Genomic DNA, 24,872 nt, shown 5'->3' with positions numbered 1-24,872 from the left:
TTAAATAGCATTAAAGTAGCACCGAATACTCAACTCAGGTGACAATTTTATCCTTTTGTTGTTGCTTTCAAAGTCTACTGTTTTTAGAGTTTCATATTTCAAGCAAATTAATCTATGAAAATTATCAACAGGTTGAAACTGTTGTTGAGAATGTGTTTTCATAATGCATATTTTTGATCTCTCAAAAACCTTCCAAGTCCCTAATTAATTGAGAGATGTATGGATCAGCAGACTTTACTGCATCTTGACACCAATTATACAGCGAAAGCTTTCCTGAAGGCAGATTTCTTATCCCTTTCGGAAACTAACTAGCTTGATCACCTATTTCTGATTCAGATCCTTCTTCATATTTACATTTACATTCCATACATCTGATCTTTGACCTCAAAATCATTTTAATCTCCTTATTTTCTTTCTCCAATATTCATTCTCCAGTAGGACTTAATCCTTTTATGAATAGCAGTTTCCTCTAAAACTTTATAAAACTTATCACCTCTCTCTCCCCTGCAAAAATGCATGAACACACTAAGTATTGCTTACCATTATTGAAGGTTCTCACAACCACTAATCTCATAGTTACCTCAATATAAAGATATCAGCTTTTGATGTTGAAAAATTTCTATTTTATTTTCCATTTTAAGTACCTTCTTAAAAAATATCTGTGATAATTTTTTTGTCTTCTCCTTTGGCTGACCTGATTCTTGTTACCCCCTCAGGATAATAGAATATAACTCAGAGAAAGAAAAGTACGATGAATCATTCCTTTCTTCCTGTGAGTCTTATTGTTAGGTAAGGGGATACTTTGGACTCTACTTTCTGTGAATTAGCAATGCCAGCAAAAAACCAACCAGTGACACCTAAAGAATACTGGATTGGATATTTGAAGCCTAACCAAATCTCAGGGACACACCAAGAAGCTTGCCTTTCCTCTTATCCATCAAATATTTCTTGAGTGTCTTCTATGCTCAAGGCACTTTGTGTGCATTAGTTTCATTAGTAGTTTGGGCAGTGCCCCACAAATAGTAGGCATGCCTTATGTATTTGTTGAATGTGAATAACTAACATTTATTAATTATTATGTGCCAGGAGCTTTAATTCTCAAATCAACTTTGCAAGATAGATGGCATTTGCTGCCTTGTACGAGTGAGGAAACCGAGGTCTATAGACTTTCAGGAGCTTGCCCATGGTTATGTGGTTGGCAAATGCCAGGGTCATTATGAGCCTGGATCTGGTGCTTTAAACCACTCCATTTGAATTTCAATCCATTGTGGTAGGTATGATTGTTTAGTCCTATTTATGAGATGATGAAGTTAAGATTCCGATTTAGTGAACAACTTACTGAAATGTACCTAGGACAGGGCCTGGATTATGCCTGTGTTTGATTGATTCCAAACCCTGATGTGTAACATCACTGTTGCTTTCTGTGTTGTACTGTGAATCTCATCTATGCAGTACTTCTTCCCCTAATTCTGGCACATCTCTGTTCCCACAGCCATCCATCTGAAACCGCTACTTTGTCACCACAGAACAAAAGTGGTGATGGCTACAAAGACTCTCATTCTCAAGCCAAAGGCAGCCACACAGAGATTCAGCAACATTTCAGACCTCATTCACCATAATCTCTCATCAACCAGTTTCTTACGTATTTTAAACATAGTAGGGTTTTAGTTCTTTGAAGCTTCCACAGCATAGTTTTGATAGAAATTAGGGCTGGGAAGGAGGAAAGCAAGCTTTTTAAGCTTCTTAAGTTTATTTGATTGTGTTAATTTTTCCTTGTAGGCTTCATATTTATGATTATTTTTGAAGGTCTCAAGCTTACCAGTGTGGCGATCCACTTTCCTCCAGGTAGAGTGGTGGCTGCCTACAGACAATAATTCTTAGGAAAGGCCTATGTGAGGATATCACTTATTCTGTACTGTGTCATCAATCCCCTTCATCCACTTATGAGTTCCACAGTGCTAATTGTGAGAGTTGATGCCATTATCGAAGGCAAGGTATGGAAACAACCAATAAAATTATGGCTTCTGGCTGGCTTCATGTTTCATGTGTATCACATGAATCCTGAATCTTAAAATGGATTCCTAATAATGATAACAAGACAGGCATGTCCTGGTCTACAAATTTAAAGTGGGATTTAAAGGCATTATTAGATGACAGTAAGCATCAGCCTCACCATTTGGGAGTTAAAAATCTAACCACACACTGATAGAGACAACAACAAAAGGACATAAATAAATACAGTCAAGTAATACACTGGTCAGATCCTTATTCGTCAACAGAAACAGACATTGATTCAGTGAGACAATCTTTCCAGTGCCTGTGAACATGGAAATATCATTGTTCTTGTTAAGTGCCTAACACTAGGCAGCATACTTATTTCATATCTCTAAGCTTCAATATCTTCACTTGTTTAAAGATGGCATTCCAAAAAGCGTGTATGTTTTCAGATGTCAGTCAACATTTGAAGAATATTTTAGGGCTAAATCCAAGTCCAAAGGGACATTTCCTTCTTTCCAATCAACTTTGTCCAAGGATGGGCAAAAATCTGAAGTACAGGGTAACAAGAAAAATCAGGACAGATAATTTAACTAATTTTACCATTCATCTAAAGCTTTCTTCAACAGGTCATGCAGCTATAGAATAATTAATAATGAGTATAATCTATTTCTCTCATGGTGACCTATTTAGTTTTCATCATGTCTATCTACTCTTAGAAATGTGAGTACTAGGCTGGGTACTGGGCACCAGCATGGGTGCTCACGCCTGTAATCCCAGTACTTTGGGAGGCCAATGAGGGCGGATCACGAGGTCAAGAGATCGAGACCATTCTGGCCAACAGGGTGAAAACACATCTCTACTAAAAATACAAAAATTAGCTGGACGTGGTGGCGTGTGTCTGTAGTCCCAGCTACTGGGGAAGGAGAATCACTTGAATCCAGGAGGCAGAGGTTGCAGTGAGCTGAGATCGCGCCACTGTACTCCAGCCTGGGCGACGGAGCGAGATTCTGTCTAAAAAAGAAATGTGAGTACTAGAAGCAGATCAGTGAGGTAACCACTTTTCCAACATTAGATATGAAGGTCAAACAAAGGGTATTTTAGTTTATTTTAACTGGGGATTTCCAAAGAAGCACTTTATTTCTATGTTATTTGGAATTTAGATACTGGCTTTTAGATTAGAGACATACTACAATTGTCAATTCAAAGCAAAAAAGTAAAGGCTATAAATGGCATTACCTATTTGCAATATGTTAAACAATATAAAACAAAGAAAGGAAGAAAATCTTCCATTATTTTTAATGACAACAATATGCCACCTACTATATATAAATATAATACTGCCAAACCTTCTGAATTAGTTTTTATGTGATGAGGGTGGATTTAGCCACTCTAGGACTACTCAATCAGCTTTTCTTGTGACCAAACTCATACACGGTCATGTGACACATAACAATGTTTCAGTCAAGGATGGACTGCATATATGATGGTGATCCCGTAAGATTATAATGAAGCTGAAAAATTCCTATTGCATAGTGACATCATAGCCACTGTAATGCTGAGGCACAATTACTTTTTTAAAAAACAAATTTAGTGTACTCTAAGTGCATAGTGTATACAAACTCCACAGTAGTGTACAGTAATGTCCCAGACCTTCACATTCACTCAACACTCACTCACTGACTCACTCAGAACAACTCCCAACCCTGAAAGATTTTTTTTTCATGGTGAGTGCTCTGTAGGAGTGTAAAAGTTTAAAAACTTTTTATACTATGTTTTTATTGTACCTTTTCTGTTTAGATATGTTTAGACACACAACACTTACCACTGTGTTACGGTGGCATACAACATTCAGTAGAGTAACATGCTGTACAAGTTTGCAGCACAGGTTTACAGCCTAGGAGCAATAGATGATACCTTATACATCCGCTGTGCAGTAGCCCATATCATCTAAGTTTGCATAAGTATACTTTATGATGTTCCCACAAGAATGAAATTGTCTAATGATGTATTTCTCACAATGTATCTCCATTATTAAGCAATGCATGACTATTTATAAGCTAACATTAGGATGTATGCTATAGAACGGAGTAAAGCCCATAAAACCATGACCTAGCACTCACTCGGATAGAGCCAGAGTCACCTGGACAACAGGCTAGGTTTTCATAGAATTCAAACCCAAAGTCTCCTGAAACGTTTACTGAGACCCTTTTGTGCGAGATGCAGCATTAGACTTTCTGAACAGTGTCGTGCAACAGACAAAGACTTTAACTCACCCACTCACATCCACACATTTAAAAAGAAAAGAAGCCAGGTTTTCAATCATGTCTGTCTCTCTACATGCTCTTTCCTCTGATTCACATACCCAGCACTAAAGAGGCAGAGAGATGAGTCAAATCAGAGCCTTCCAGCAGGGGAAGCTTCACAGATATACACTGTGTGTAGTAGCACAGAATCAGGTCAGAAGGGTCCTGTGCTGGATTAATGCTCTATTATCATTGTCTTAAAATTCTTAATAAGATTTTATAGCTGGTCCTACCTGTAAGGATAAATAGCACATAGCAGAGAAAAAAGTCCCTTTAAGGTCTTCTTGGGGACACTGCAATGAAGAGATCTGCTTTCTGTATAGTTGTCTAACAGGTAAGTCATCAAATTGATTTCAAGGCATTCTAGGTATTTTAGACAATTTTTCAGATTATTGTCATCTTTCTTAAGGGTAGACAGAAGTGAAGTGTGATGTTTGTCCTTTTTCTCCTAGTAAACTATTTCTCCTAATAATCTGCTTTACAGCTAGGTGCAGTGGCTCACGCCTGTAATCCCACCACTTTGGAAGGCCAAGGTGGGTGGATCACAAAGTCAGGAAAAAAAAACCATCCTGGCCAACATGGTGAAAGCTCATCTCTACTAAAAGTACAAAAAAGTAGCCAGGCATGGTGGTGCGCACCTGTAATCCCAGCTACTCGGGAGGCTGAGGCAGGAGAATTGCTTGAACCCCGGAGGTGGAGTTGCAGTGAGCCAAGATGGCACCACTGCACTTCAGCCTCGGCGACAGAGCGAGACTCCATCTCAAAAAAAAAAACCAACAAAAAACAAAACAAACAAACAAAAACAAAACAAAACTGCCTTACTGATATCTCATACCAAATATAAGCTCTGGTAAAAATGATCTTGCAAACTCTCAAAGCTGCCACTTTTTTTATGTCAATTTACAGCATATGCCCATCTTTTTTCATGCTCCAAAGAACTTAGCAGCTCTTCTCAACTTTAGAACAGTTAATGATTGTAAAGATCTAGTCCATTGGAAATGCAAGAAAACCCCACATTTTCCAAGTTTTAAATCCCTCGCAAATTTTATGGATACAAAAAGGAAAAAAGAGCTTCTTTTACTGGTTTGAAAACGAACAGCACTGTCACCGACAACAGATAATGATCTGCAGTGTCCAGGTCACCACCTGATAATTATTCAGTGTTAACAATCACACAGTAAAGGAGAATTATTTTCTTACAAGGCCATGGCTGGATAAAAAAAAACTATCTGGAATTTAGTGCCCAATTGTATACTGGAAAGCTTGGCTTTACGTACAGGTAGAGGCTTGTGTGATAACATTTTGGAGATGTAGAGAAGTCCTGCTTACTCCAAATTCTTACCTACAACTTGATATTGCATTTGGAATTCTAATGCTGGGATATTATTCTTTTGGGTTAAAAATTGCCTTATTAAATATTCTATGCTCCTTTGTTGCAATGACTAGTAGATCCCCTTTCTAGATGATTGGGGAGACTCAAAGGGGCATGAAAGCAAGTAAAAGACATGCTGAAAGAAGAAAATGGGCTGTAGGAAATAAAACTTTCATCATGTTTTCCTATTCAAGCCTCATAATCTTGCCCCAAACTAAAGTGAAAATCTGTTGCACTGCAAGATCATCACAGGAAGTAACGGCTTTAACATCAACAACATCAATAATACTAACAATATGTACTCTTGAATGTTGTGTATGACATTGTCCCAAGCATACATTTTATGTGTTATCTCATTTAATTCTCAAAATAACCATATGGAGATAATTATTTGTATCAGTTCAAATGCTTTTTACTATAAGAGCTAGAGTTAGAGCCCATTCAAAATGATGAAAATAATAAAGAAGACCTTTTTTAAAAAAATAACCAAACATGCAGAGTTGGGTATTTCTAGAGTGAGGTAATCCAGCAGCTTAGTGATGACATCAAGGTTCTTTCTGCTCTGCCCTCCTGGTAATGTTTAAGGATCGTCAGTTTATGGGTCCAAAATGGCAGTAACTGCTATAGGTATCATAGCTTCATTCAGCATCTAAAAGACAGAAAACAACATGCATTTTAAGAATGAGGACAATTTCCCAGAAGCTGTTCTGTGATTTACCTCATGTCCTATTGGCTTTCATTTCAGGACATACCAATTTCTAAATTCATCATTCTTGCAGTGAATACAATACCCTTGAGTGGCTTAAACTAATCAAGCTTTGCCTCCTGAGGCTGAGACCAAATCCAGTCGTCTCTTTATATAAGGGTGTCCAAAGCCTAAACAAATTAGGAACTGTGTTAGCAAACAGTAGGAGGGGAATGGATTTTGCATAGACAACCTAGTATATCGACTACAGACTTAGTTGGTGATGATATCTGGATAGAGCCTCCATCTGTTGGACTATGAAGGTTATACTTTCAGCCACCGTGTGAGACTGCTTGTGTGTGCACATTCATATACACTCCAAATTTTCGAAAAAATAATTTTCAAAATTAAGCACCAGAGTATTACCATCATACACTTAACAAGGAAATCCAAAATGGTTTCTCTATACCTGACCTCTACTAGAAGAGAGGCAACATTTTTGTTCAGCAGCTACAATCTTCCCAGACATCTGTTGAACTCTACACACTGGCGAAAACCTGGTGGGAAATTCTTGCTTGGCAGGACCACCGTGGTCATTGAAAGGAGTCCCCACACCTCTTCGAATAAAGTCAGCAAGAAAGGATTAGGAGAAATCTGGAAGGGTTGCTCCTGTTTAAAAGTTGACCCCATTTGATAATGCAGTGGAGTATGAGACAATTATTAAGTGTTGCGTATCTTTAGCCACATTATTTCCCTAAGGTAATCTTGTTTCTTACTACTCCAGGAAAACTGGTCATTCCCAAACTTCTTAAACTTATTGCAAAGGCAACTTCTAGATTTTCTGCAGCTAATTCTCATAAGCATATACGATATTTTGAAGTTAGATAAAAGGAATTGTTTCTTCCAGAGAAGAAACAACTGGTTTGGAAGAGATAATAGAAATACGTATATATTGCATTCCATATTTGTTTCCCTTAGAATTATTTGATTATTTTAAAAATAGAGAGAATGGTGATGACTTTACCAAAATCTTGTATATAAAGGGAAATAGTTAATGGCAGAGTACATTAAAATCTTAGATTACTGATTCTACCTGATTGGAAAAAATTATTCTTTTGTTTATACAGGCTTCTGTGGAAATGAGAAGCTAAAAATTGTAGCTGAATTCAACTCTTAGTAATATTCTCCAAAAATACATCAAAGTAGATAAGGAGGCTAAAAAGCCTTGCCTTCATGAATTAAAAAATTGGAATTTCTAAGAAGAAAATCATTTTAGTTTTCTTCCCCTTCACCTTTGTTTTCCTTTCCCATTCATCTCCACACTCATTCTTTCTTATGTTTAATTGTAACTATGGAGGCAAAAACTAACTGTATGTGCTTTTTATGTTGTCCAAGTGGAGACATTTTTAAGCCAGTTAAGAATGGATAAGAAATAAATGATAAAAATAGAGATAACTTATAACACTATGTTTACATTTATATATGTCCTATCAGTGAACTAAACAATTTTATTTTTGTCTTGAAAAATTGGCTAGATATTTTGTTATCATGGAGAGAGATAGGCTAAATTCAGCCATAAGATTCCAAGTGTATTCAGTGAAAAAGAAAAGTTTACCAACTAAAGGATTTACTGTTATCAGGATCATTTTGAATATAAAGAAGAAAAATACTTTTATTATTATAAAAAGCACATCACATTTTTTACAAATCAAAGCAGAAATTTTATCAAATAGTATAAATAACTACTTGTCAGTTTATGATTTTGTGAGATATTTCATATTTAGATCACGAATAAGAATAAAAATAATACAAAAATGTAACCAGTTAAGATTTTATTGGGTATAGACTATCCTACAAATATTGTTTTATACACTACTTAAGCTAAATGTGACAATTTGGAAATATAAAAAAATCATAGGAAACCAAAAAGTGGTTTTGAACCCTGAGACTTCTCAAAGAAAGAGAACATTAGATCAGATAACCTTTTTTTCTTTTTCCTAGAAAACTTGGCATTAGAGTGACAATGAAAAAACTGTAGATAGGGAATGATAGAAAATAGACCATGATTTTATTCCCTACCATAAGGGTATAAATGAAAGAGCTGAAGTTATTTCTTATTTTAATATTTTGCTGACATATTATAGCCTGGAGAGAACTCTTAGTAAATATCTTGTTGAATAAATGAATAAATCGAAGACATGAGTTCAACTGTCTCTAGAATCATTAAGACTTTTCCAATGGCTTTTAAAGGAATACTTTAGCATGATATGAGGGTGAAAGAGAGCTCTGGAATGAAACTCGTTAACAAAATTAACTTCATGCCCTGAAACATAAATAAATTGTAATCTGAATTCATTCCAATAAGACAATGGAATGAGATTGGGTCAGTAACATTCAAAGGCAAAAATACTGTGTTGCTAATGGCAGGTATGCTTTTGTTCCTTTCTTTAACTGGTTTCCATTTACCAATTCAATTTCCTGTTAAGTGGAGTGTGTACCTTGGAATATAACCCATGGAATGTGATCCAGGGAGACTCTCTACACCTAATCCTCCAAAATGAGTGAGTCAGACACAGCATCCACGGTAATCTACAAAGAACCCAAACATGTAAACTACCATTGTTGAAATATGACCTACTTAGATGTGTCACCTGTGGGAAGGTAGAAGAACTAAGTAAATAAGTGCATATATTCTATAAATTTTAGAAGATTTTCTATAGTACTTTTAATCTATAGTTGTAAATATTAATGAATGAAACTTCAGAGCATTCTAAGATATATTTGACCATATAATTATTACTTCTACTCTATAGATAGAAACCTAAAGACAACACAAACAGTAGTTCCATTTCAACAATTGTAATTTACATTTTTCAGTTATTTACATATAAATAGGTATGTTTTCTGCTCCACTCATGGACTTGTGTATAGTCTCAGAATCTACTGTTTTTTCCCCACATCCTTGTAATTCTGTAAGTAACAATGGCCACTTTACACTGCTTCAGATACATGCATACTGATACATCTTTACAAACCGAAAAATGTAGGAAAACTGTCAAGAGTAACTGTGTAATGAATGGCAAGAGTTCAGACATACACAAGAAACACACAATGGTGGATTTCCTGCCTCTTTAAAGTTGTCCTCAGGCAAAGGCCTTAGTCATCCACAAGGAGGGAAGCTAGATTAATCATTGCTTGAACTTAGAGCAAGGTCAGGTATAGAAACCCATCACTGCCCTGAAATGGCATAGTGTACAATCTGCTTTGATTTTAATTAAAAACATTTGAAGCAAGTGGTATTATATCCACTGCTTGGCAGGTCAGGAGGTTGAGACCCAAAAAGCTAAGTCAACTTGAGTAGAGTCATGTATCAAGAAAGTGATGGAATGAGACTTCCAACCAGATAGACTACCTCTAGAGTCCTTGCTCTGTTAATTAGAAGAGAGATAATTTTTCTAACAACTGAATTAAGCTCAAAAATTCAAAAGTTCTGAGACTTATTCTATAATAATTAAATGACATTAAAATGTTAAATTTGCTGTTATTTTCTCCACATTGGGTTAAAGTTCCTGTTCTCAGAACAGTAAAATATAATCTTGGCTGTAACAAATAAAAAAAAATGATATTATATATATAGGTATATATTTTTAAGCATACATAGAAAATGAGCAAATGGAAACAAAAGGAATTGTTTGGTGGTTACCTCTGAGGATTTGTTAGAATGAGGACATGAGAGGGTGAAGGATTTTACTTTTCATCTGAGCGGTTAGTTTTTTCCCATGAGTACATATTTTTAAAAATAAAAATCAAAAAGTAACTATCAACACCCCTGATATTCCTGCTTGTTAAGAAATACACAGTATTTTTGGAGCTGAAGCAAGCTACTTGTAGGAGAGGAATCACTAGATACCAACTTTCACCTGTCCCATGAGAACAGGTAGTCATTGGAAAAGACTTTAAACAAACCACATAGGGTATTTGTTTGCACAAGAAATGATGGACGTACATATTACCAAGGTACTGTATGTTCTAACAAAGAGTGTAATCATATTCATTCCTGGTAATGAGAATAATCCTTTGAAGAGAAACTAATGCTATCACAGTCAATAGACAACGTAACTAGCACCAAGACAATTTCTAAGTAGTATAAATGGAAGCTAAGCAAAGTTCAAGTAAAATTGCAGTATGTGGACTGAGTTTTAGTCCAATTCTATGCGTCTCATAATTTCCATGACATTGTTTAAATTGAATGAGTCAATCAATCAAAATGTTTTAATTTAATTTTTTTTTTGGAGACAAGAGTCTACATCTGTTGCCCAGGCTGGAGTGCAGTGGCACGATCTTGGCTCACTGCAAGCTCTGCCTCCAGGGTTCACGCCATTCTCCTGCTTCAGCCTCCCAAGTAGCTGGGACTACAGGTGCCCACCACCACGCCTGGCTAATTTTTTTTTTTTTTTTTTGTATTTTTAGTAGAGACGAGGTTTCACCATGTTAGCCAGGGTGGTCTTGATCTCCTGACCTTGTGATCCGCCCACCTCAGCCTCCCAAAGTGCTGGGATTACAGGCATGAGCCACCGCACATGGCCAATTTTATTTTTAATGTTTTATCTATAATATGATACTGGATATGCATGCTGGTGCTTTTAGTGAACCACAGTGGTGACTTTCAGACCACAACGTCTTGCTGGAAAAAGAGAAAAAAGAGTTGTATTTTTTCTGAATGAAGTTTTCATGCTTCCCCCATTCACTTAACTGAGAAAACAAATTGAAGAATCACTTTGCTTCATATATAATCCTGGGTCTGTATTTGTGTCCATTTTATATTTGGTCACTTCTGTAAAATTCATGTAAAAGTTATTTTTTCTTAGAGTAAAACTTCTGAGTAGTATCAGTGTAGGCTCCATGCTGTGATGATAAAGACATACTGATTATGTTTAATGATAATGATGCTGATTATGATGCCATAAGACCTGCACTCTATAATAGAAGTATATTAATTTCTAGGTAATCTGACAGCTTCAGGGGACTCTTAACTCCAGGGATCCTCAGGTTCTGGCTTGCCATGATCCTTATATTTAAAATGTATTATCTTGTCTGTAAAGTAGTTGCTTTTCTGTGTTATTCTGCAAAGGATAAATGCTACTAGAATATGGAATATTTCATTTAATTTTAAGTCAGATGTAATTGACAGTAGCTAACATGTTATAGGTTCTCCATATATAGAGACTGAAAAAAGAGAGAAGATATTAATAAAGGCATGAGTGGTTATGGATATACACAAGGTATGATGGTAAATTTTAAGTGTGAATTTAATTGGTCATAGGGTGCTGAGATAAAATATTACTTCTGGGTGTGTCTGTAAAGGTGTTTCTGGATGAGATTAGTGTTTTAACCAATGGACTTAGTAGATGCTTCCCCTGATATTGGTGAGCATTATCCAATTTTTTTGAGGGCCTGAAAACAACAAAAGGTGGAGGAAAGAGAAATGTGCCCTTTTTACTTCCTACTTACCTGTTGAGCTGCAACATATAATCTCATCTTCTACATTCCTCAGATTGGGATGTATACCATTGCTTCCCCTTTATCTAGGATATTTGGACTCATTCTAAATGACATTACTGGCTTTCCTGGGTGTCCAGTTTACAGATGGCAGGTCCTAGGACTTCGCAGCCTCCATAATTATGTGAACTGATTCCTCATAATAAATCTTCATACATATATGTGTGTATATATGTATATATGCACACAGAGAATATATATATATGCCATATATATGTGTGAATCCTTCACTGGCAACCAAGGTATCCAGGTTCTCCCATCAAAATTGACTGGAAGGCTGGAGAGAAGGAAAAACAGTGTGGTGCAGGGACCCACCTGAGAGCCACAAGGAGAAGGGAAACCTCCTACCCCCAGCCAAGGGAGGCAGTGCGTGAGTGCACTACCCAGCCAGGGAAACCGTGCTTTTTCCACGAACTGTGCAACCCATGGATTGGAAGATCCCACTTAGGAACCCACATCACTGGGGCCTAGCATACCTCCCCTGGAATGTGCAGATTCTTACAGCCTCTCAGCTGAAATCTGCTTAAGCCTAGGGAATTCCCAGGAGGAGGGGCTATCAGCACAGGCTGCAGCTGCCTGCTGTCTAAGCCATTTGAGCTCCTTTGGGGAGGGGCAGCAGTCAGCACTGGGACTCACAACTGCCTAACAAGCTAAGCTCCCTGGGAGGGCGAAGGTCAGCATCCATTTCTATAGCTCCAGGCTGTGCTTTTCCCCTGCTGGAGCCAGGCAGGCTGGAAGGCTTGGTCCCAAGACTTGTCCCCACAGCCCAACACACCCTGACCCATCCTTCCTCAGTGGGTGGGAATTCCCAGCAGGATCTCCAATAACTCCAGCCAGATGCTCAGGGACAGAATTTGGATTTCTCTGGGCCTGAGCCCTTATGCAGAGGGGTGGCCACAGTCTCTGCAGATAAGCAGACTTAGCCTCTCCTCCTGGTAGTTCTGAGGAATCCAGGCTGCACAGATGAGTGGGTTTCCCCCAGCAAAACACAACCTCTCCATCAAGGAATAAAGTGCTCCATTAAATGGGTCCTGCTCCCCATGCCACCTAACTGGGTGAGACCTTCCAACAGGGTTGCCAGAAACCCTACACAGGAGCAATCCTATTTGCATCAGGTTGGTGCCCCCTGAGGTCAGAGGTCTCAGAAGAAGAAGGCACACATCTTTGCTGCTTTCCAGCCTCCTTCAGTGGCATCTCCAGGTACGGGAGCAAATCAGATGAATAGGACCTGAAGTGAACCCCCAGCAAACTGCATACTGCAGCAGCCTTACAGAAGAGGGACCTGACTATTGATGTAGCAGGACGAGCCGCAGACAAAACCTCTCAGACATCGAGTTGTAGAAGGAAGGGATTTATTCAACTGGGAGCATCAGCAAGCTACTGCCTTAAAATCCGAGCTCCCCGAGTGCACAATTTCTGTCCCTTTTAAGGGTCCACAACGCTAAAGATTTCACATGAAAGGGTCGTGATTGATTTGAGCAAGCATGGAGTACCTGACAGGGACTGCATGTACCGGTGGTCAGAGTGAAACAGAACATGGCAGGGAGTTTCACAGTGTTCTTCTATGCAATGTCTGGAATCTATGAATAACATTGATTTCTAAGTTAGGAGTTGATTTTTAACTACTGGGTTGAGGTCAGGCAGGCCCAGGCCTGGTTTCGGGCCTGGCACCGGGCTACTTGTCTTTGCTTTTACTTCCTTGTCTTTTCTTAAAACAGGTACTGAGTATAAAACAATATGAGAGGGTCTCTCTCTTTCCTCATTTCCCCCCTTCGAGACTCTCACTTTTTATTAGTGGGGGTTCTCACTTATTTTTGCTACTTATGTCTTTATGTAACAGATTGATAGTAATTCTTATAGTGTACTTGTGCTAAAGCATTTTGGTGAACTAACGTAGGGATGAAGCTTTTTTTATCATTTGAAGAAGTACAGGTAGCAAACGAGGGAGCAGTAAGCAGGTTTTTTTTTTTTTAACTAGTATAACTTTTATTATAACAGTTTTACATTTTCTTAGTGCTGGGAACTAATTTTCAAACATGGCTCCCTGATTAAGTCTGTGCCACACTTGTACAGGTACATGTGCCAGTTTTGTCATATTTTTAACTATATCTTTAACTATTTGCCTTTGATTATCTATGTGTAGAGAGTAATTAGTAAAGTTAAATTTTTTATAGACCTTTTTTTCAGCTGCTAGCAAGTAGTTGAGAGCCAATCATTTTGACAGATAGTATTTCTTATCTAAGTTTCTTGCCAGGCCAGAATAGTCAAGGCTTGACCGGTTTTATTAGTAATAATTTCTAAAACAGCTTGTAACCATATGATTCGGTTGAGCATGTAGATGGGGGTCCGATAGCCCCATGAGCCATCTTGTGCCCAAGTGGTGGGTCTATAGTATTGCATGATTTTTTTAGGGAGCCATTTATCTTTTTTTAAATTATTTATGGCTATGTTTCATTTTTCACGGGAATCATAAACTGGGAGGCCTAGAAGTTCACCTGTTTTTATGGGCAGTAAGAAGAAAAATGGCTTAATGGTGCCAATTACACAGCTACCTGTCCACTGATCAGGCAGCTTAGCATAAGCTCTGTGTTCACATATCCAGTATAACCTGGTGGGGGCCGTCCAGTCCCAGTGGAATTCTGGGTGGGCCTAAACAGTCTGCAACTTTGGAAATTTACTGAATGGATTTCTTTCTGTGTAATTGGAACTCCACCATGTAACTGTTTTTGCAGAACCGTTATACAGCTTTTGCCCAAGAGAACTAAGCTGCCCTACAGGATGAGTGAATCCTTTTTCTTCTCTAGCTATGCAATACTATCCAATAATTGAGGCTTTTAGAACCTAAAAATTGTCAGGGTGGTTCTTTTGGGCCAGGAATTCACAAGGAACTGGGTCTGTAGGAACTAATTCTCAGGCTTCCTATGGCCATTGATCTCTTATTACAGTTTTTTTACAAACATAACATGAAGTGACATTTAGAGACTGGGCTACATGCTTGGCTAATTGCAAAAACAAATTTCTGGTTTTTCCTGGAGTCTCTGGTACTGGCACATTTAGTTTATCATAGAAAGTCTGAAATACTAGTTCTGGAGAGAGTTTACGAACCTCCTGTTTTACTAAGATATTTACTTTAAGACCTAATCTTTTTCTATTGATGCCTAGAGATACGTGTTCTCTTTTTGTTTTTTTTTTTTTTTTTTACCTTGGGTTTAAGGGATTTGTAATCATTAATTTTAAGGGGTTGCAGCTTCCACTCGTACAAGAGGGGCTGCCTTCTCCTTTTTGGAGCGAAACAGGATCTTTTTTTATCCTTTTTAAAAGTAGTCTAGATGACACAAGACCAGTAATTACACACATTTGCACATGAGCTTAATTCATGGCAGATATACTTATTTCTTGCCGTGGAAACTTTTTTTTTTTATTTAAAGAACTGCATTTTGTTTTATGCTGATTCCTATTGATAGTGGCACAAGCATTAAATTTTAGGGTTATATGCTTGAAGACCCCTCTTTCTTCTGTCCTAACTATGACTTTACTTGTGTTGCCTAGAAAAGGACCAGTCCTTAATTTTATTTTAAAAACTGTGATCATAGGAGGCTTAAAATGGGTCATAACATGCATCAGATTGCTTATTTCCTGGGCTATATAACTCGGATAAAATGGCATTATAAAAACAAGTTTCTTTTAGAGTTCTGGTACACTTATAATAACCATAAAATTATAGGACTGTAGCAATCTTTTGTCCTACCTCACTGACTTGATGTATACACTGAGAACAGCCCTCAGTCTGAGGAAGGTCAGTTGAAGTCCTTACTGTACAAGTCCAAATTTTAAGGAAAATGAGTCTCACGATGAGTTTCCTCACACTTTGGCCTTGCGTGGACCAGTCAGCTTCCGGGTGTGACTGGAGCAGAGCTTGTCGTCTTCTTCAGAGTCACTTTGCAGGGGCTGGCGAAGCTGCTCCCATCCATGTACTACTTCCAGTCTACTGATGTTTAAGGATGGTCTCGGAGGTTGGACTCACTAGAATAAACTGAGTCCAATATTTTTACACAGTTATGTTTATATTTTAGGACAAGAATTTACTATATAACATTCTTTTTATATAAATTCTGCCTCTCCCCTTTTCTTCCTTTTCTTGAAAATTTTCAACATAGTTCCTAGTGGGGTGGGCTTATTTGTGCCTGACCCATGCTTTTTTCAAGACAAAATACCACACTCACACCACACACACTCACCACAAAACAAAGAACAGGTAAAGAGGGCACACACACACTTTTATCGTTTATACTAAACCAAAATCAGAATACCACGAAATTCAAAATCCGAGTACCAAAAAATTTAAGTGAAGTCAAAACCAAAATCAAGTATCCAGCAACTCAAGTCAAGTCAAAACCAGAACAAAAGTGCCGATACAGGCACACTGTGGGTGATGAGGTCACGCTTCCACTCAAATGGAGTGGGGCAGGTTCCAAAGACTAGTCTTACCAAGTCAAAGTCAAGTCAAAACCAGAACAAAAGTGCCGATACAGGCACACTGTGGGTGATCAGGCCACGCTTCCATCAAATGGAGTGGGGCAAGTTCCAAAGACTAGTCTTACCAAATTTCAGATGTCTGGACTCTAAGTGCCAGTTCCTTCCCGGTGTTCACCCACTGTGTTAATCCTCCGCGGGGGCCTGCTACTGGCTGCTCTGGTAAGGCGTTCCACGGGAGCAATTGCCTACCTGGGAGCCTCTTTGGATTGCGTCATTCAGGCTGGCAGGAGTCCCCCGCAGGGATGCTTCACAGGGCAGGCCTAAGCCGCCTAAGGGGCTGCCTTGGCCGTCTATCAGTTACCTCACTTCCCAGTCAGGGAACCAAGAAATGTAGCAGGACAAGCTGCAGACAAACCTCTCAGACACCGAGTAGTAGAAAGAAGGGCTTTATTCAGCTGGGACCATCAGCGAGCTACTGCCCTAAAATCCGAGCTCCCCGAGTGCACAGTTTCTGTCCCTTTTAAGGGCTCACAATGCTAAAGACTTCACATGAAAGGGTCGTGATTGATTTGAGCAAGCACGGGGTACCTGACAGAGACTGCATGCACCGGTGGTCAGAGTGAAACAGAACAGGACAGGGAGTTTCACAATGTTCTTCTATACAATGTCTGGAATCTATGAATAACATCGGTTTCTAAGTTATGAGTTGATTTTTAACTACTGGGTTGAGATCAGGCAGGCCCAGGCCTGGTTTTGGGCCTGGCACTGGGCTGCATGTCTTTGCTTTTACTTCCTTGTTTTTTCTTAAAACAGGTACTGAGTATAAAACAATATGAGCGGGTCTCTCTCTTTCCTCGTTGAAAGATAAACAAACAGAAAGTGACAACAACAGCAGCAACAGCAACAAAAAGACCCCTACAAAAACCCCATCCAAGGGTCAGCAGACTCAAAGACTGAAACTAGACAAACTCATGAAGATAAGAAATAATCAACAAAAAAATGCTGAAAACCCGAAAGGCCAGAGTGCCTCTTTTCCTCAAAATAATCACAATGTCTCTCCATCAAGAGTGCAGAACTGGACTGAGGATCAGATGGACGAATTTACAGAAGTAGACTTCAGAAGATGGGTAGTAAAAAACTATGATGAGCTAAGGAGCATGTCCTAACCCGATGAAAAGAAGCTAAGAACTTTGATAAAAGGTTAGAGGAATTGCTAACTAGAATAACCAGTTTAGAAAGGAACATGAATGACCTGACAGAGCTGAAAAACACAGCTTGAGAACTTCGTGAAGCATACACAAATATCAATGGCCAAATTGACCAAGCGGAAGAAAGGATAACAGAATTTGAAGACCACCTTGCTGAAATAAGACATGCACACAAGAATAGAGAAAAAAGAACGAAAAGGAATGAACAACGCCTCCAAGAAATATGGGACTTCATAAAAAGACCAAGCCTATGATTGATTGAAGTACCAAAAGGAGATGGAGAGAATGGAAACAAGCTGAAAAACACACTTCGGGATATTATCCAGGAGAAGTTCCCCAACTAAGAAGACAAGCCAACATGCAAATTCAGGAAATACAGAGAACGCCATTAAGATACTCCACAAGAAGTTCAACCCCAAGACACATAATGATCAGATTCTCCAAGGTCGAAATGAAGGAAAACTGTTAAGGGCAGCCCGAGAGAAAGGCCACGTCACATACAAAGGGAAACCCATGAGACTAACAGCAGATCGCTCAGCAGAAACTCTACAAGCCAGAAGAGATTAGGGGGTCAATGTTCAACATTCTTAAAGAAAGTAATTTTCAACCCAGAATTTTATATTCAGCCAAACTAAGCTTCATAAGTGAAGGAGAAATGAAATCCTTTCCTGACAAGCGAATGCTGATGGATTTTGTTACCATGAGGCCTGCCCTGCAAGAGCTCCTGAAAGAGGCACTAAATATGGAAAGGAAAAATCAGTACAAGCCACTGCAAAAACACACCAAAATATAGAGACCAAAGACACTATGAAGAAACTGCATCAACTAGTGTACAAAATAACCAGATAGCATCATGATGACAGGAGCAAATTCAAACATAACAGTATTAACTGTTACTGTAAATGGGCTAAATGCCCCAATTAAAAGAGAAAGACTGGAAAATTGGATGATGAATCAAGACCCACTGGTGTGCTGTATTCAGTAGATCCATCTTACAAGCAAAGACACACACAGGCTCAAAATAAAGAGATGGAGGAAAATTTACCAAGCAAATGGAAATTAAAAAAAAAAAAAAAAAAGGCAGGGTTTGCCATCTTAGTCTCTGACAAAACATACTTTAAACCAACAAAGATCATAAAAGACAAAGAAGGGTACTACATAATGGTAAAGGGAACAATTCAACAAGAAGAGCTAACTATCCTAAATATATATGTACCCAATACAGGAGCACCCAGATTCGTAAAACAAGTTCTTAGAGACCTACAAAGAGATTTAGGCTCCCACACAATAATAGTGGGATACTTTAACACCCCACTGTCAACATTAGATCGACGAGACAGAAAATTAACAAGGATATTCAGGATTTGAACTCACCTCTTGATCAAGTGGACCTAGTAGACGTCTACAGAACTCTCTACCCTAAATCAACAGAATATACATTATTCTCAATGCCACATGTCACTTATTCTAAAATCAACCACATAATTGGAAGTAAACCACTCCTCAACAAATGCAAAAGAACTGAAACCATAACAGACAGTGTCTCAGACCACAGTAAAATCATATTAGTACTCAGGATTAAGAAACTCACTCAAAATCACACGATTTCATGGAAATTGAACAACCTGCTCCTGAATGACTCCTGGGTAAATGATGAAATTAAGGCAGAAATCAAGAAGTTCTTTGACACCAATGAGAACAAAGAGAAAATGTACCACAATCTCTGGGACATAGCTAAAGCAGTGTTAAGAGGGAAATTTATAGCACTAAATGCCCACATCAGAAAGCTATAAAGAGCTCAAATTGACACCCTAACATCACAATTAAAAGAGATAGAAATGCAAGAGCAAACTAATCCAAAAGGTAGCAGAAGACAAGAAATAACTAAGATCAGAGAAGAACTGAAGGAGATAGAGACACACACACAAAAAAATCCCTCCAAAAAATCAACAAATCCAGGAGCTGGTTTTTGAAAAAATTAACAAAATAGACCACTAGCTAGATTAATAATGAAGAAGAGAGAGAATAATCAAATAGACACAATAAAAAAAAAGGGAATATCATCACTGACCCCACAGAAATAAAAACTACCATCAAAGAATACTATAAACAACTCTATGCAAATAAATTAGAAAATCTCGAAGAAACGGATAATTTCCTGGATGCATGCACCCTACCAACACTAAACTAGGAAGAAGTTGAATCCCTGAATAGACCAATAACAAGCTCTGAAACTGAGACAGCAATTAATAGCCTGCCAACCAAAAAAAAAAAAGCCCAGGACCAGATGGATTCACAGCTGAATTCTACCAGAGGTGCAAAGAGGAGCTGGTACCATTCCTTCTCAAACTATTCCAAACAATTGAAAAGGAGGGACTCCTCCCCTCTAACTCATTTTATGAAGCCAGCATCATCCTGATGCCAAAACTGGGAAAAGATACAATAAAAAAAAGAAAACTTCAGGCCAATATCCCTGATGAACATCTATGCAAAATCCTCAATAAAATACTGCCAAACAGAATCCAGCAGCATATCAAAAAACTTGTCCACCACGATCAAGTTGGCTTCATCCCTGGGATACAAGGCTGGTTCAACATATGCAAATCGATAAATGCAATCCATCACATAAACAGAACCAAGGACAAAAACCACATGATTATCTCAACAGACGCAGAAATTTTGATAAAATTTAACATATTGATGGAACATACTTCAAAATAATAAGAACCACTTATGACAAACTCATAGTCCATATCATTTTGAATGGGCAAAAGCTGGAAGCATTTCCTTTGAAAACGGGCACAAGACAAGGATACCCTCTGTAACCATTACTATTCAACATAGTATTGGAAGTTCTGGTCAGGGCAATCAGGCAAGAGAAAGAAGTAAAGCGTATTCATATAGGGAGAGAGGAAGTCAACTTGTCTCTGTTTTCAGATAACATGATTTTTTATTTAGAAAAGCCCATCATATCAGCCCAAGAACTACTTGAACTGGTAAGTGACTTCAGCAAAGTCTCAGGATACAAAATCAATGTGCAAAAATCACAAGCACTCCTTCACACCAACAATCGGCAAGCAGAGAGTCAAATCATAAATGAACTCCCATTCACAATTGTTATAAAGAGAATAAAATATCCAGGAATACAGCTAAGAAGAGAAGTGAAGGACCTCTTCAAGAATTACAAACAACTGCTCAAGAAAATAACAGAGGATTCAAATGGTTCCCATCCTCATTGATAGAAGAATCAATATTGTGAAAATGGCCATACTGCCCAAAGTAATTTATAGATTCAATAGTATTCCCATCAAACTACCATTGACATTCTTCACAGAATTATAAAAACTATTTTAAATTTCATATGGAATCAAAGAAGATCCCATATAGCCAAGAAAATCCTAAGAAAAAGAACAAAGCTGGAGGCATCATACTACATGACTTCAAACTATACTACAAGGCTACAGTAACCAAAACAGCATGGTACTGGTACCTAAACAGACATATAGACCAACGGAGCAGAACATTGACCTCAGAAATAATACCACACATCTACAACCATCTAATCTTTGAGAAATCTGGCAAAAACAAGCAATGGGGAAAGGATCTCCTATTCAGTAAATGGTGCTGGGAAAAGTGGCTAGCCATGTGCAGAAAACTGAAACTGGACCCCTTCTTTACACCTTATACAAAAATTAAATCAAGATGGATTAAGGACTTAAATGTAAAATCCAAAACCATAAAAACCCTAGAATAAAATGTAGGCAATACCATTCAGGTCATAGGCATAGGAAAAGGCCTCATGGCAAAAACACCAAAAGTAATTGCAACAAAAGCCAAAATTGATAAGTGGGATCTAGTTAAACTAAAGACTTTCTGTACAGCAAAAGAAACTATCATCAGAGTAAACAGGCAACCTACAGAATGGGAGAAAATTTTTGCAATCTACCCATCTGACAAAGGTCTAATATCCAGAATTTACAAGGAACTTAAACAAATTTACAAAGAAAAAAAGAAAAAAAAAACCATCAAAAAGTGGGCAAAGGACATGAACAGACACTTCTCAAAAGAAGACATTTACATGACCAACAAAAATGAAAACAAGCTCAACATCACTGATCATCATAGAAATGCAAGTAAAAACCACAATGAGATACCATCTCATGCCAGTCAGAATGGCGATTATTATAAAGTCAGGAAATAATAGATGCTGGTGAGGCTGTGAAGAAATAGGAATGCTTTCATACTGTTGGTGGGAATGTAAATTAGTTGAGCCATTGTGGAAGATAGTATGGGGATTCACCAAGGATCTAGAACCAGAAATACCATTTGACCCAGCAATTCCATTACTGGGTATATACACAAAGGAATATAAATTATTTTATTATAAAGACACATGAACATATATGTTTACTGAAGCACTATTGACAATAGCAAAGTCATGGAACCAACCCAAATGTCCATCAATGATAGACTGGATAAAGAAAATGTGGTACATATACAGCATGGAATACTATGCAGCCATAAAAATGAATGAGATCATGTCTTTTGCAGGGACATGGATGAAGGTGGAAGCCATCATCCTTAGAAAACTAGCACAGGAACCAAACACTGCATGTTCTCACTCAGAAATCGGAGTTGAACATTGGGAACACATGGACACAGAGAGGGGAACAACACACACTAGGGACTGTGGAGGGGTGGGTGGCGAGAGGAGCGAACCTAGAAGATGGGTCAATAAGTGCAACCAACCACCATGGCACACATATACCTATGTAACAAACCTGTGTGTCCTGCACATGTGTCCATCTTTTTAGAAGAAATAAAGGAAACAAAAAAGAGAAAACCTTAATAACTTTTTGCCTCAAGTAACTAGAAAAAGAAGAATGAACTAAGCCCAAAGTAGCATGCAAAATGAAATAATAAAGATGAGAGTAGCAATAAATGGACTAGAAAATAGCAAAACACTAGAAAATAGCAAAACACTAGATAAAAAAGAGAATAATTTTGTTGCAAAGATAAGTAAAATTGGCAATTCATAGATAGACTAAGAAAAAAGAGAGGAGAGCTAAACAAATCCAATCAGAAATGAAAGAGTTGACATTACAACTGATGTTTATGAAATTAAGAAAACCCATAAAGGCCTATTATAAACAAGTACATTCTAGCATATTGGACAACCTAGAGGAAATTGATATCTCTTTAGACAAATGCAAACTACCGAGACTGAATCAAGAATGAATAGAAATCTTGAACAAACCAATAATTAATGAGGATATTGAATTAGTAATCAAAACTTGCCAAAAAAAGAAAAGTCCAAGACCAGGTAGCCTTACAGATAAATTCTGCCAAACATTTAAAAAGTACTAATACCAGACCTTCTTAAATGAAAAATGGTTCAACATATACAAATTAAACGATGTGATACGTTACTTAACAGAAAGAAGGATAAAAATCATATGAAAATCTCAATGGATGCAGAAAGAGCATTTGACTAAATTCAACACCCTTTTATAGTAAGAAGTCTCAATAAATTAGGTATAGAAGAAATTTACCTCAACATAATAAAGGCCATATAGGAAAAGCCCACAGCTAACATTATGCTAAATTATGAAAAACTCAAAGCTTTTCCTGTAAGATCAGGGAAAAGGTAAGAATGTTCACTTTTACTATTTCTATTCAAAATAGTACTAGAAGCCCTAACCAGAGAAATTAGGCAGAAAAAAATTTTTTTAAAAGGCATCCAAACTGGAAAGGAAGAAATAAAATTACCTCTGTTTACAGATGACATCATCTTATGTATGGAAAACCCTAAAGACTACACACACACACACACACACACACACACACACACAGCCTATCTGAACTAACATACTAATTCATTAAAGTTACAGGATACAAAATCAGCATTCAAAACTCAGTTGTGTTTTTATACACTCACAACAAACTTTCTGAAAAGAAATAAACTCAAAATAGATTAAAGACTTAAGCATAATACTTGTATTCATGAAACTTTAAGAAAACATAGGGGAAAAAAACATCTTGACCTTTCCTTTGGAAATGATTTATTTGATATAACACTAAAAATAAGGCAGCAAAAGCAAAAAATAGATGAATGGAATTATATCAAGCTAAAAGGCTTCAGTACAGCAAAGAAAAACAACAAAATTAAGTAGCAACATATAGAATAGGAGAAAATATTTGTAAACTGTGCATCTTATAAAATGCTAATATCCAAATATATAAGGAACTACTATAACTAGATAGGAAAGAAAAAATCTGATTTAAAAATAGGTGAAGGAACTGACTGGACATCACTCCAAAGAAGACATACAAATGGCCAAAAGGTAAATGGAACAGTGCTTAACATCATTAATCATCAGGGAAATGCAAATCCAAACCACAATGAGATATCCCCTTATACCTAGTGCGGTGGAAAATGTAGAGAAAAAGGAATCCTTGTACATTGTTGGTGGGAATGTGAATTTGTATAGCCACTATGGAAAATAGTATGGAAGTTCCTCAAATATTAAAAGTAGGACTACCACATGATCCATCAATCCCTCTTCTGGACATATATCCAAAGGAAATGAAACAATATGTCAAAGATATATCTACACACATATGTTCATTGCTGCATTATTCACAAGAGCCAAGACATGGAAGCAACCAGAATGTCTATTTCTGGATGCATGGATAAAGACAAAGTTACACACACACACACACACACACACACACACACTCCCTCACACTTACAGAGGGGAATATTATTCATCATTAAAAAAGAAGAAATTCTTGCAATTTGTGACAACATGGATTAATCTGAAGGACATTATGCCAAGTGAAATAAACCAGACACACAGAAAAACAAATACTACATGATTTCACTTACGAGGAATCTAACATGGTCAAACTAATAGAAGCAGAGAGTAGAAGGTGGTTGCCAGGGGTTGCCGGGAGGGGGAGATTGGGAACAAGCAAGATGAGTAAGTCCTAGTCTGTTATATGGCATAGTAGTAATTATAGTTTATTGTACACTGGAAATTTACTAAGGTGGTAGATTTTATGTTAAGTGTTCTTATCATGAATAATAATAATTGTAATTCATAAAGGGGACATAAGAAAACTTCTGGATATGGTATGTTTATGGCATTGATTATGGTGGTGGTTTTATAAGTATATTTACATTTAAGTTCATCAAGTTATATAGATTAAGTATGTACAGTTTTTGTATGCCAATTGAACCTCAATAAAGTGGTTTTAAAAAAGAAAAA

At 37.5% G+C, this 24,872-nt stretch overlaps 1 long non-coding RNA gene across 1 annotated transcript in view; it reads right to left on the bottom strand.

The window, feature by feature from the left end:
* Positions 1-6,149: 6,149 nt before the first annotated feature.
* The window catches only part of LOC135970928 (uncharacterized), a 99,784-nt gene continuing 81,061 nt past the window's right edge, over positions 6,150-24,872 (bottom strand). Inside the window, exon 3 of the long non-coding RNA XR_010586852.2 lies at positions 6,150-6,322. This is a non-coding gene — a long non-coding RNA (uncharacterized lncRNA). The remainder of the gene's footprint in view (positions 6,323-24,872) is intronic.

The sequence above is a fragment of the Macaca fascicularis genome, chromosome 5 (genome assembly GCF_037993035.2).
Source record: "Macaca fascicularis isolate 582-1 chromosome 5, T2T-MFA8v1.1".
NCBI classification, from domain to species: domain Eukaryota; kingdom Metazoa; phylum Chordata; class Mammalia; order Primates; family Cercopithecidae; genus Macaca; species Macaca fascicularis.
This window is presented reverse-complemented; position numbering and strand designations above follow the sequence as displayed.